This window comes from Alexandromys fortis, unplaced genomic scaffold (genome assembly GCF_014885135.2).
Source record: "Alexandromys fortis isolate MF-2015 unplaced genomic scaffold, M_Fortis_MF-2015_v1.1 scaffold_162, whole genome shotgun sequence".
Taxonomy (NCBI): domain Eukaryota; kingdom Metazoa; phylum Chordata; class Mammalia; order Rodentia; family Cricetidae; genus Alexandromys; species Alexandromys fortis.
This window is the reverse complement of record NW_026068033.1, coordinates 651,581-665,825: the sequence shown is the minus strand read 5'-3', so window position 1 is coordinate 665,825 and position 14,245 is coordinate 651,581. Positions and strand designations below refer to the sequence as shown.

The window sequence follows — 14,245 nt, the reverse complement described above, 5'->3', positions numbered from 1 at the left end:
GGATCTTGCAGCATTTTTTAAAAAAGAGTAACAGTGAACACACCTGCAATCCCAGCACTCAGGAAGTAGATAGCAGGATCAGAAATGTAATGTTATCTTCAGCCACCTTGTGAGCTTGAGGCCAGGCAAGATTCTGGATAAATAATAGATAAATAAGTAGCGATCACTCGGCAAGCAGGGGCAGGTGGATCTCTGTGAGTTCGAGGCCAATCTGGTCTACAAGAGCTAGTTCCAGGACAGGCTCCAAAGTTACAGTGAAACCCTGGCTCGAAAAACCAATAAATAAAAGTACCAGCGGCTTGCTGGGGTTTTCTTTTTCTTTTTTAATAGGGGGGATTTTGTCATTGTTCATTAGCTGATGATTAAAAATGAATTAAAATAATTCTCAAGAACTGCATGTCCGGTCAAGCATTATCATGGAGTGATAAATAAGCACAAAGAAAAAAAACCATTTGTGAATGTTTTCTATTCCTGCCAGCTGCCCAAGGGAATTACCCAGGAGTGAGGAGTCCCCAGTGGGGGCAGTGACTGGGTGGCTGGGCTACACTATGCTTCTCGGTTTTCAGATTTTATGTTAGAAAATTGGGGTTTGATCTGGCAGAAGAGAGCCTTTTGCCAAAACAAGGTTCGGAATGTGTTTCTTAGGGACCATGTGTTTTGAGAGGATATAAGCAACGCTTGTTTCAGTGAGAGGGGGAAAAAAAAGCAAAAGGCAAGCCTGTGTGCTGACAGCAAGGAGTGTAGCGACGAAGGCACCTGTAGATGGAGCTGTGTCACGGGGAAGATGGGGAAGGCTGCCTTCCCAGCTCAGGGGCTGTCCTTTGTGTGTTTGCTCTCACAGCCTTGGTTGTTGCTGCACCCGGGAGTCAGTCAGAGGCCTTGCTCACAACTGAGCTGCATCCTCCGCTCACCTCTTAAACAGCTTGCTATTACATTTAGTTATTTGTGTGTGGGTGTGCACTTGTGCACGTATTTGTGCTGTGGCACCTGTGTGGAAGTCAGAGTGTAACTTTTGAGAATGGCCTCTCTCCTTCCAACCATAGAGGCCCCGAGGATTCAACTCGGCGTCCAAACCACAAAGTGGCCTTACCTACTGAACATTCTCACTGGCCATTCAGCCTCTTTCAGTTTTCTGTTTTGGGACACTGAACCACCAAGGCTCCCCAAGTATTTGGGATTATATTATAGGCTGCACAGCAGGCTCCAAGGTTCTAAAGTTGTGTCCCTCTCCCTTCTCTCCAGTCTGATTGGCTAGCCTGGAGTTCACTAAGCCAAATTGACCTTGAACTCCCAGACCCACCTAGCTACCTCACTCTGGTCCCGGACAAGCCCTACACCTTGGGCAAGTTGTCAACTCCTTTCCTTTTACTTTCAGTTGGGCGGTGGAGAGCATATTTTGGAAAGTTGTTACCCAATGTTAGGAATGATTGAATTAGAAATTCCATAGCTGGTGGGCTGTAATTTCAGCAGTGGAGAGGCAGATGTGAGGAGCCGGCAGAAAGTTCCAGACCTGCCAGAACTATACTGTGGAATTTTCCTCAAACCAAACAAAATTAAACAAAAATCTCAAACCAATAGGAGCTGCATAATGCAAACAGATCTTACCTGGATGTTGTAGATGATTGGTAAGCAGGAGGAGGAAGGGAAGAAGGAAGCTCACGGGGGAAGCCCGGGCTGGCTTGGCCTTGGAGGAGAAGCAGTGTCCTGGCTGAGAAGAGCTCAGCAATGGGCTGGAAGTTCCTCCAAGATCATCCTGTGGAAATGAGGAGGGCTGGGAACATTTTGGGAAATCGGGAAAGTAGGCTGGTCAGAAAGGTACTATGCAGGGCCTTTTCTTTTCCTCACACCACACAGTCGGGCTTTTCAGTGAGCAGGACAAAAAGCTGAGAAAGAAGGATCAATGGGAAAAACCACTGTCCTCTCCCTAAGCTGGGGTCCAGCAGGGCTGGGGTCCAGCAAGGATGGAGTCTAGGGTCATGTGGAAGGCAGCTGCAGCTACAGTGATGCGGGTTCAGGTGAGCCAAACCTAAGCGGCTCTCATTGTTAGCCTGGGAAAAGCCTGCCTACAGAGGAAGGCCGAAAGGCCTGGGAAGAAGCTGCCTGTGGGGAGACCTGTGGAGTCTCTTGAGGAGACTTTGGGTCTCCAGGGGGGTTTCTAGGGACGCTTAGTAAGTTTTGAAAAGGTGACGCTGGCCTTTGGTTGAGACTCAGAGACCCCCAGCATCTCTAACATGGGTCAGGCCTTGTCCTGAGGGTCTCACTTCCTCGACCCATCCAATCCTTGTAGGATCTTATGAGAAGGACAACACAAACAAGCTTTACTTTCCCTCTCGATGCCTGGAGCACAGATGCTAAGGAACTCACCTAAGGGACTTAGGGAATGGACTTGGCTTTTAATCGTGACTTTGTACTCCGTTCTCGAACCTCAGACTGCTGCTTCACAGCACGCTAGGCCATGCGAGCATGTACGCACATTGACTGCATGTAGGTCATCCCAAGAAAACAGGCTGATTTCTGTGGCTCTCTCTGCACTAGCTTCCCTCGAGGGGGTAGGGCAGTTTCTCCAAGTCCAGCTTGCTGCACGGCACTGGTGTGGCAGCCTTCCAGCCCAGCGGTAAGACGTCTATAGAAGAGCGATAGCCGAGTGTGCACGAGGCAGGTGGGCCTGCATCCCACCCGGCCTAGGTCAGAGGGCGCTGCTTCAGCTGGCTCTGGCCTGGCTAGCCGGAGGGAGCAGCTTCTTGTTTTGTTTTTCTCAAGAGAGGGTCTCTCTGTGCAACAGCCCTGGCTGTGCTGGAACTTCCAGGCTGGCCTCGAACTCACAGAGATCCGCCTGCCTCTGCCTCCCGAGTGCTGGGATTAAAGGCGTGCGCCACCACCATCCACCCGGCTAGGGAGAGAAGCTTGGAGCGAATCTGATGAAGATGAGCTCAGGGCTGCAGCCAGGCGGCACGGCATTTTTGAAGGAGCGCTCTCTTCCTCCCGCTGATGAATTAATAATCGGGACAGAGTGAGCTGAAGCAGAAGAAAATCGAATGGGATCTCTACTGCGGACCCCCGGGTGCAGTCTCAGTAATTGTTTTATATTTTCATTTCCTTTCTGTTAAAATGCATTTTGAGATTGGGGGTGGGGGTGGGGTTGTTTGTCTGTCTCTTTTGCCTTGGAGTTTCTGAAATATTCCACAGCATGGTCCCTGCCAATTCTGCAGAAGTTTCGCTGTCTCTGGGCTCCTGTTCACAGCCAAGTGGGAGAGTGTCCCCACAAAATGCCATTCCAGTGAAAACAAGAAAAATAAAATGCAAGAAAGCAAATTGCGAGGAGGCGGTGTGAAGTTCCTTGAGTGTGACCTTGATGGTGTGGCCTTTGTTCCTCTGCTGTGCTGTGAAGATTTGCTCATCCGGGCTCCTCCTGTCTTTTCTTTGTTGCCAAAGGTTGCTCGCCGCTCACCAATTTTTCTGGACTTAATGTCTTTGCTGGAACTTCTCTCACTCCACTTTCGGTGTCCGTCCTCGGATAAGAACACACTGGTTAAACTAGTTTCTTCTACCAAACCTAGCACACCCCTCAGCCTCTGAGGATTTGTACTTACCTGGCCTCATAGCCCAGAGTGGCCTCTTGATCCTTCTGCCTCCCAAATGTTGGGATTTCAGGTTCGCAGAGCACCTGGCCTGAGCATCTATTTATTTACTTAAGTAGGTTTTTTGCTTATTTTTTTGGCACAGAATCTCAAGTGACTTAGGCTGACTTCAGGCTCACTGCACAGCAGAGGATGAACTTGGATTTCTGATCTCCTTCGTCTCCTGTGCGTTGGGGTTCCAAGCCTGGAGCACAGCACAGCACAGTCAAGAGCAAGGAGAGGATGAGCGCTTATAGGCTTGCTTTATTTATTTATTTATTTATTTATTTATTTATTTATTTATTTATTTTCGAGACTGGGTTTCTCTGTAGCTTTGGAGCCTGTCCTGGAACTAGCTCTGTAGACCAGGCTGGCCTCAAACTCACAAACATCTCCCTGCCTCTGCTTCCCGAGTGCTGGGATTAAAGGTGTGTGCCACCACCGTCTGGCCTGCTCACACGCTTTGCACTCAGCTAGCTTTCTCTATTTTTTTCCTTATAAAAGACATGTTTTTATTATTTTAAAACTCGTGTGTGTGCACTGGGGCATGTATATGTGAGGGCAGGTGCTCGTGGAGGATGGAGGATTTGTACCCCCTGGAGCTGGACTTAGAGGTAGCAGACAGCACTTGACTAGAGTGCTGGAAATGGAACTTGGGTCTTCTGCCAGAGAGGTACAACTGCCAGGTAGTGGTAGCGGGCGCACACCTTTAATCCCAGCACTCAGGAGGCAGAGGCAGGTGATCTGTGAGTTCGAGGCCAGCCTGGTCTAACTGTGAGTTCCAGGACAGGCAAGGCTACATAAAGAAACCCTGTCTTGAAAAAACCCAAACCAAACCAAGACAAAATAAAAAAAAAATAAGTCAAAGAATCAAGAGAGGGAGTGGGGTGGGCAGGACAACAACTGAGCGGTCACCTCTACGTCCCAGCTTCCCCTGTGCTAACAAAAGTCCCCAAGGGTCTTCCCAAGTCTACTCAGCAACCCAGACAGTTTACCAGAAACACACACACAGGCCAGTTTGATCTAGATCAACTCTCATTAAGACTGTCCCTTCCTGGGTTCCAGATTCTGTTAGTTGACCGGGAAGACTGACAGTCAGCAGGAGGCTTCTTTAACAGTAAGCATTGTTAATCTACGCAGCTCTTCAGAGGCTTGGGCGGGGCTCATTTGCATTAGGGTGGGCCCTCGCTTCACGGAACAGGGGAACTCTCAGGAAGGGAGTGCCGGCGTGTCTGGGGTCTTTACGGCCCCTAGGCTGACCTTGCTTATCTTCTCCTACCCCTACCCAGAGCCTGAGGCTGGGGGATAGTGGGGAGCTCTTCTTGGGACTGAGCGTCGGAGGCAGCTGGCAAACCTTCCTGCACTGAGTGGTGGGGGAGGAAAAGCCGACTCGGGCTGGAAGCTGGGGTCACGCACTAGAAAAGTTCTCTCTGCTCATCCCCTTCCCCCCCAAACTAACCCTGCCTTTCGCGACTCTATTTTTTCCTTTACTGCCAATTCCATGTTCTCTTTAGATGTCAACCGTGTCCTCAGGAGACAAGATGGCCGAGTATTCTGCCAGATGGCATTTGTCTGTGTTTTAATCAAAATGCCCTGTTCGCTCCTCGCGGTGTGAGGCAGCCACACACTGTTGAGGTCAGACAGAGGGAACCAAGGGCTGCATCGACTTAATTCTGTCTGCTCCTGCCGCAGCCTCCTGACTCTCTGAACAGTGCTCTCTGTGGCAGCAGAGGAAGGTTAGGAGAGGAAACTCTGTGTTAATACAGCAGGGTTCAGGAAGAGACCCACTGGAGCTCCTACGGTGTGCCCTTCAGTGCCCCCTCCACCCCCCGCGGGTAACGGACATGCCCTTCAGTGCCCCCTCCACCCCCGCGGGTAACGGACATGCCCTTCAGTGCCCTCTCCACCCCCGCGGGTAACGGACATGCCCTTCAGTGCCCCCTCCATCCCCGCGGGTAACGGACAAAGTGTTGACCGTACATTGCTTCATTCAGTTTTTCAAACACTGGCCGAAAGACGGTCACCTGCTTTTGTATTTTTTAAGGATTTATTTTTAATTAAAAACATTCCCTTAATTTTTACCAGAGTTAATTCTAATAAGATCACTACCACAATGTTTGAGCCAAATCTGAAGCAAGCTCTACTAAATAGTGGCCAGGACAATGGACACTGGCCAGGTCTATGTCCGGGATTCCCAGAGCATGGCACTATATTACATTAGTGGCTTATAAAGGCAAAACCCGTAAGGCTACACACTTCCGGCCTTGTCCAATTGGGGCAAGCGTGCATCCTGACTACATGTTTTCTCTACCTACCTGTGATCAAGCACAGCAGCGAAGCATCTTTACAGAAGCGGAACACACACACACACCACACACGCGCGCGCACACACACACACACACACACGCACACACACACTGGCTTGTTATCTTCTGTGAACAGCAGCCCAGTATTCCAGAAAGTTATCTGTCCTTGGGCTTCCAGGTTGTATAGATCTTTCTCTCTCTCCCTCCCCCCCCTCTCTCCAGGGTTTCTCTAAGTAGACCTGGCTCTGCAACTTGTTCTGTACACCAAGCTGGCCTCACACGTGGAGATCCACCTGCCTCTGCCTACCACTGCTGAATTCTTTAGCTCTATTAAGCACGGTAATCTAAAACAGTATAACTTCAGTCATCGTGACTTCATGTATGGATTTTCTGCCTACATGCACATGCACGCAGTGCCCATGCTGGACAGAAGAGGAACATTGAATCCCCCGGGACTCAAGTTACAGAGAGGACTTTGAGCAACCACTGAAGTGGCTAAGGCTTGAGGTGTTGGATCCCCTGGAGCCAGAGTTGCAGATGCTGGGAACTGAACTCTGGTCCTTTGGAAGGGCAGCAAGCTCTCCTAACTGCTAATCCATTTCTCCAGCCCAGTCCCAATCACAGATCAGAAACTGTGGTTTGGGGTTTTGCTAACGTAGCCAAACTTAAGCCTAACTTCTGTGAGTCTGTACTGTGTTACATGTGGTATTTTTAATGTTCTAAACAGCCCAATGGGTTAGATGATATACCCAGTTTAGAGGAGACATTGAGGCTTAAGATGGATGTGGACATCTCAAGACTACAGAGGTAGTGGGCGGGGTTCTTGTAGTCATCCGGCCTGCCCGAATCCTGATTGTGTAAGGAGATGTGTCCCACTTCTTACCAGTTAGGCAGCTCACTTGCAACAGTGTTTCTTCCCAGCAGGGCAGTCCAGGGACAGTAAGCCTTAGGCCTAGTTTAGAAAAGAGACTCCATGGCAGGGGCTTCTGGTTTTAGCTGAGGGTTGCTCTAGGACCCTAGGGTGTCCAAGCCTTTGGCTGTTCAAGTTCCTTCTGTGGAATGCACATACCCCGTAATACCTTCTCCATGCTTTACAGCGTCTCCCCATTACTTCTGGTACAGTCAGTGTTTCCTTAGTGTTACCCCACATTACTTAAGAAATGCCAAGTCTGGTTACTTTTCCTCTGTGGTTGAATTTGAGGATGTGGGACCTGAATGCTTGGAAGGCTGATTCTGTCTTTCCAAGAAAAGTACTTGCTTCAAAATACCTCCTGTGAAGGGTGCCATCTGGGCAAATATTACTTAATGCCACGTGGCAGCTGCTTTTCTAAGAGTGCTATGGCAATTATCTACCCTTGCCTTTCATCCCGGTGCTCGGGAGACAGAGGCCGGCAGAGATCTCTGAGTTTGAGGTTGGTTTGTTCTACAAAGCAAGTTCCAGGACAGCCAAGGATAGATTGTCTTAAACGAAACAAAGCAAAACAAAAAAAAAATTTTTTTTTAAAGATTTATTTATTAATTATGTATACAACATTCTGCCTCCGTGTATGCCCGCACGCCGGAAGAGGGCGCCAGATCTCATTACAGATGGTTGTGAGCCACCATGTGGTTGCTGGGAATTGAACTCAGGACCTCTGGAAGAGCAGCCAGTGCTCTTAACCACTGAGCCATCTCTCCAGCCCCAAAAATAATTTTTTTAAACGATTGTATTTCTTTTTTTTAATGTTTATTTATTTATTTACTTAGTATACAATATCCTTTCTGCATGTATGCCTGAAGGCCAAAAGAGGGCACTAGACCTCATTACAGATGGTTGTGAGCCACCATGTGGTTGCTGGGAATTGAACTCAGGACCTTTGGAAGAGCAGGCAATGCTCTTAACCACTGAGCCATCTCACCAGCCCCGCAAAACAAAAATTTATCCATCCTCAAATGCTACTATTTCAGTTCCATAGCTAGGGAAACTGAAGTAGGAAAGGAACCTATTCTAGGGTGGAATTTGGATAGGGCTTGAGACTGGCAGCCTCAACATTTGCATCTTTAAGCACAGACAAAGCCATTCTTGAACCTGGGGGTCACATTCTCGACTCACATCCAGACGTTCACATCCTATTCAAATGCACATGCACACACAGCCCTTTCCAAGACAGTGGACAGCAGACAGCGTCACTGAGAAGCCCAGGCAGGTACGGGCTCAGATAAAGCTGGTTTTTAAATTTCTTTTGGAGGGGGGGGAGGGATACCTCCCACACTTGACTGAAAACACTTCCTGTAACATTGTCATTAACCCTGGTGAACAATTACGTCACTTTGAGATCTGCTATCCTCAACATTCTTCTATACTTTAAACTTTAGAAGCAATTTCAGGCTTATTTCAACTCCTTGACAGCTTGATGATTAACTTTATCTTGAATACCGAAAACGTGTCAAGTGTGTGCTAGGCCCTGGGATGTGTACCCCAATGAAGGGAGATTCAGGCTTTCGGGGTGCTCTGCTCATGTAGGAAGCACCATTTTGACAGTCTCAGCGTCCAGAGGAGGCAGGCCATGAGAACCAGAAGCGGGCAACTAATTCTCACTGGGCACTGGAGGCTCCTCAGTGTCTATGAGCATATGCCACTCACCGCAAGTTCAGTAAATACCAGCCAGCCTGGTCTCTGAAGGACATGTAGTGATTGGCCAGAGGAAGGGAGGTGTATGTCTGGGTGCTGTGTGACAAAACTTGTCTAGAGAAAAGACAATGCATGTTGACTCACCTCAGGCAGGGATCTCATGACAGTCCAAATTATAGACACCACCAAAGTCCAACGTGGTGGACCAATGAATTTTTTATTGGGGTTACTTAAAGGACCAGAAATGACTCAAAGCCTGCTGCATCCCCAAAGCCCACCCCAGCACAGCTGACGGCTCATAAAGCTGGGAACCTGGAGCACACTGCACAGCCTGCGGGTGGCTCCACACGTTAGTGCTCTTTCCAAGTGACCCAGTTGGTCAGAATCACTTCTAGGCAGCTCAGCTTGCTTTCTGCCTCTTTCAGGAGGCTGGTCTGGTCTCGGAGTCCTTTGTACCCGGCTCACTGAGAGCTCACTGTCAGGGATGGCCTAGTGAATCTGGTCAGTTTCAGGGACTTCCTGAAGCCTTTATAGGGTTTTTCCCTTTCTGCTTAAGGGACTTCCCTGCTGGAGGGAATGCTTTAGTCTCTGAGGGGACTTAAGCCACACTGGGCAAGGGGAAGAGGCCGGGTGGGAAGCTGAGATCTTCCTGTTTATGTAAAGTGGAGACCTTCAGGTGAGAGGATGAGAAGCGGGATGGGTTTGGGAGGTGAAGGATACAGAAGAAAAAGGCATCAATTTCCTTTTCTTTTTGAAATAGTTCTATTTGTAGCCAGGCTGGTCTTCAACTCATTATCCTCCGACTTCCTCCTCCTCAGTGAGCCACACTGCACCCAACTTCAAGGCTGGTTCACAGTACAAGATAATCGTAGGGTCTGCTTTTCCCACTCCCTGGGGCAAGCTGGGTCAGCTCTAAAGTGGGGGGGGAAGGCTCTGGCCTGGATTAGGGAAGAGGTTTTGCTACTAGCTCTAACTGAGGTGAGTCTGCTTATGGCTCACAACACCTTGAGAAAGGCAACCCGCAACACTGCTGCAATTTCACAGAGACCCGAGGCATGTGCAGACCTCGTCAGAGTTAGGTACAATGTCCAGGTGAACGTGAAGCCCAAGTTCACTGGCTGGGCATTAGCCCAGTGAGTCCTGGACTATCCAATACTCGCCCAAGACCACAGTGATTACGTGGAGTCTCCGGCTCCCACGGGTGGGAATTAGCAGGGATTTTTCTCTCACCTAAGAAAGTTCCTGTTTCTCCCTAGAGCCAGCCACGTGCCTCCCAAACTAGACCACGTGTCACAGGTACATGGTTTTTGGCTCTTCTCCTCTCCCATTCTTCCCCCTCCTCCTCCTCTCTGCCTTAGGTAGCAGGAAAATCCTTTACCTCCGACCAATCCCACTGCCTCCGAGTCGCGCGCGCGCGCCAACCCCAACTCATTCGTGCACGTCATTGGCCACCTCCACCTATGCACGGTGACAAACAGCCTCGCGGACCTATTAGAGGAGGAGGCGGAGGCCAGCCGGCCCTCCCGAAGCTGCTTTGTTAAGGGCTCCTTGGCTGTGGCCGGTGCCTGCACGCTTCGCCATCCTTGCCGGGGTTCCTCAGGGCTGCTGGGCCTGGGCCTCGTGTCATAGCACCCGGTAGTGTCCAACGCCAGCATCGCTCTAGCCCTAGGCTCCAGCCGGGGCCGGACGCCGCTGAGGTATCCAGCGTGCGCCTGTTGTCAGTCTCCAGCCCAACTCTGAACGCCCCGCTACTATATTCTCCGCCTCCGATTGGCTGGCCGGAGGCGGAGCGATTGTCCGTAGCTCCAATCGGAGTTCGGTTTCCCACGGGTTTCCGAGGCCCCGCCCCCGAGGCCGCTGGCCCCGGAGCCCTGACAGTTCCCATTGGCAGACCGCGGGCGGGCCGAAGGGCTGAGCAGCGCCGCTGCCGTCGGGCGCGCAGCTCTGCAGCGAGGCTAACGCTTCGGCGCCCGCACCCCCAGGGGCCCGGCGGCCCCGCATTGTGCTGGGCCGGGTCACCGAGATCCTGGATGAACGTCACAGGTGAGTACCGCGGGCCTAAGGGGGGCGGGCCGGCTGGCCAGAGGCTCCACGAGGGATGGCGATGAGAATGCTTGGAGCCGTGGTGCCGGTGGCGGACGGCGGACACGTCCTGACTCCCATCTCTCGCACACTGGAGCTCCCGGTGGGTCCTAGCTCCCCCAGATCGGGCTTTGCTTGTATTGTTTTCGTGTGCACACACTTGGGAGGTGTGGTGATCTGGGGAGGGAAGGCACATTTCTTTCGTGCAAAGGAGCGTCCTGGAACCGGGCGAGACAGCGGAGCCCAGGTGCTGGCGCCGAATGGCAGTGACAGCGTCCAGACGTTGGCATTCGATTTTTCTGGCAGCAGGAGGTCAGCGTTGACCTGCGGCGTCCTCATCTCTATGTATTTATCGGCTGATTTTAAATCAAGTTCGGGGAGGGCGTGCGTGTGTGTGCCTGGGTCTATCAGTGTGTGTGTATATCTCGGTCCCCGACTTGGACACTTACGGGCCTGGCCCTTTGCCAATCCTGCCGGGTGTTCACCTTGGCCATCCGCGCTGCACTCCGGGTCGGGCACACCGCGGGAGAGCCGTGGGGGCGGGCACACAGGGCGAAGGACCTGCGGTGGGCTAGGGAGGGGGCATTTAAAGCAGAATCCTACATATGGCCAGACAATGACTGGTCCAGGTGGTGGGGCTCTGCTTTGCGGCCGCGCTTCGGACCCCATCCGGGTCTGGTCCTCTCCCTCGCTGCATCTCCGATGCCTGTGCACCGTGAGGCTGGCCACCGGGCTGGGGACGCGCGTGGGGCCCGCTTTTGTTTACAGACCTCGCCATTGGACGAGAGGTACGCTCTCAGGCCGGGCCACTGCCGCCTGCCCCCTACGAGTCAGAAGTTGATGTGTGTCTTCAGGTGACGCCTCCTCCCCTCCCCGGGTCTCGGGCCCAAAGCTTCAGGGAAAAGACCTGACTCTGCGCCTTCCTCACCAGCCCCGCCCCGCTCACTCAGATCTGCACCTAGAGGAGCTGATGTCTTTTGGCCCAGCTGGGTCAAGATGGGCTGTCCAGGCGCGGACCTCGCCACGCGTGTCCCTTTCTAGTCGCATCCTCTGGCCATCCTCCAGGGTCAGATAGACTTAGAATCTGATCCGTCTTTTTCCTGCGTGGTGGCTGACAGGTTTTGAAGGACGCGCGCGAGCCCTTGGGAACACTGCAATCCATGTCTGCTTCTGTGGTACCCATGCGGTCCCGTGCAGCAGCTGGGCAGCATCCCGGTGTCAGGGCGTCTGGGTTCGGGTGTTTGTCCGGTGCATGCTGGCTTGGCATACACTCTGAAAGCTGCAACAGAGGTTGTGAGGTCTGAGGTCATAAGAGTCGAGGCATCCAGTTCCTGCTGAGTATCAGTTACCAACGGGGTGATTCCTGGCAGAGCAACTTAATCTCTCAAAGCCTCAGTTTGTGCGTCTGTAGAGTGGAGATGCGGCTCCTTTTGAGAGCTGCTGGTGGAAATGGAATGACAGTGTAAATGGACTGCGTGGTACAGAGACAGCCACACAGGGAACACTAAGTTCTGTTGCCTGTGTTAGAGTAAATCTGTTTCACACAGAGGAGCTCCCTCTCTTCTTCCATTTTTTTTGGGATTCTCTTCTATCCCCTTACATTATACAAGGCACAAGGACTCCGCTTTTCAAACCCGATAGGACTTGTTTTACTTGGTCTTAGGTTTAATTATTCTTATCTAATCTCTCGCGGCTCCCTTTTATGTGTGTGACTTTTCACTGGGTTCTAGTTGTTTCTCCTTGCTTCTTCTTTAAGGCTGTGTCAAGATGGGCTGTTTTGCGGCCGCGCTTCGGACCCCATCCGTGTCTGGTCCTCTTCTCCCTCTTTGCTTCTCCCAGACTTTAGGCCTGGAGGAGGAAAAACCCATCCAGGTGGGAAACCTTTGCTGTTGAACCAATAACTGCCTACAAAGCAATGAGTCCTGGGAACGAGGGCCCTTTGAACAAAGGGCTCTCTGGAGAGAGGAAGGAACACTTCCTAGTATGGGGGAAGTTTAAATTATGTCTTGTAGCTGTAAAGGTTTGGGACATCACTAGGTTCTAGAATTGGACTGGGTGTTAAACATTGAAGTTGCTAAGTAATTATCACTGAATCGAGGGACTTGGCCCTGGGAATGGGGGCCGTCTAAGCAGGGAAGGTAGAAGGAGAGAATTGATTTCACTATCTCCAAGTGTCAGCGTGTTTTGACATGGGTTTCCTGTTCTCCTGGCCCTTCACCAGTGATTTTCTCTAGGTAAACATCAGAAGCCAGTTTCATGTTGAAAAAAAAAAAAAAAGCCAAATCAAAGAACAAGTCATAATCACATAGTTAAAGAAAAAAAAATCCCAGGCACACTCTAAGGTATCATTGAAGAAATGCTTCTTGTTTTAACACCCTTTTGGTTGTTGGGGCAAATCAGCTAGGTGCCACATCACATCCTATGGATATAGAGACCCTGGTGGCCTTTGCTAGCCAAAGCAAGCAAGCAGGCAAACAAAAACCAGGCGAGAGACTTGCAGTCTGCCCAGAGGTTGCAGGAGTTCCTCCCCACAGTTGTACACCCCCCAGTGCCCCTTTATCCCCCAACCCCATGTCTGTCAACCTAAATGGAGAATGACTGCCCCCAGCCCCTATGTGCCACTGAAGTGAACAGGCTGGTAGGCAGCATCATCACTAGACACCTATTAGTCAACGCGATAACCCGTTTAAAGTTCCACTCCTGGGAAGGATTCCAACCCTTTAGGAACTCTCCTGAGAATTCTGTAGCTCTTTGGGATGCAGAAGCCCTAAACTTCACCCTCCTGCTGTTGCCCAGGGATAGGATCAGTTGGGGGCCTAAACTTAAAGAGAGCCAGGTTAGGAAATCTCATTAGCTGACAGTTTAACTACACTCCAGTGCTCATCCAAAGGCCTAGGACAAAGGCTTCTCCCCTTTCTTTAACTTCTCCAAGTGGAAAAGCTGTGCTGGTCCCAATGACTCACCCCAAAATTTCTGATGTTGGTGAGAACCCTAGACTTTCTGGACACCTAGGTACACACACATGTGCACGTGTGCGCACACACACAAGCACACACACACAGTTGCTTATATAAATCAAGGGAACAGAAACAGTGTATGATTTTTATGCCCTTTTGTTTTCTATGTATTTATTCACTTTTAATAAAAGTTCAGTAAAATCAGATCTCCAAGGCCACGGCTGTCTTTTTCTCTCCCATCCATATTTCTTCAAGCCTCCTCTCTTTCGGTGTTCTATTTTATGTAACTCTGTGCTACAGGAAACAAAGAGGGTCTTTTAACATCATTGTAGGCCACATCAGTTACTTGAGAATATTAAAGAAAAATAAAAGAGGCGCTCAGAAATTAGATGGTCCCCAGCAAGGAGCAGACCGAGACAGGAAACAATGTTCCAGTGTGAATGAGCACATTAATAGTTAGGCACAGCTTCCCCTTCTGTACCCTTCCCAACCCCTGGCACCCCTGGCACCTCTTCCACACCCATCTAGAATAAGACTCTCTCTGTTCCCTCGGTCTTCAGGGCTCTCGTTAAGCAATTCACAGGGGCCTGGGCTGAAAGTTTGGGCGGTAGGAGAGATTCCTCCAGGGCTGGTAGATCCTTCTAGAACACCTCACTGGTCTTTTGTTAGCTG

General features: G+C 50.7%; 1 protein-coding gene across 2 annotated transcripts in view; it reads left to right on the top strand.

Moving 5' to 3' along the window:
- Positions 1–10,426: 10,426 nt before the first annotated feature.
- Positions 10,427–14,245, top strand: part of Tiam1 (TIAM Rac1 associated GEF 1) — a 339,898-nt gene continuing 336,079 nt past the window's right edge. For both annotated transcript variants that reach the window (XM_050164763.1, XM_050164762.1), the window contains exon 1: positions 10,427–10,577. The gene's annotated coding sequence lies outside the window, so the exon portion shown is untranslated. The remainder of the gene's footprint in view (positions 10,578–14,245) is intronic.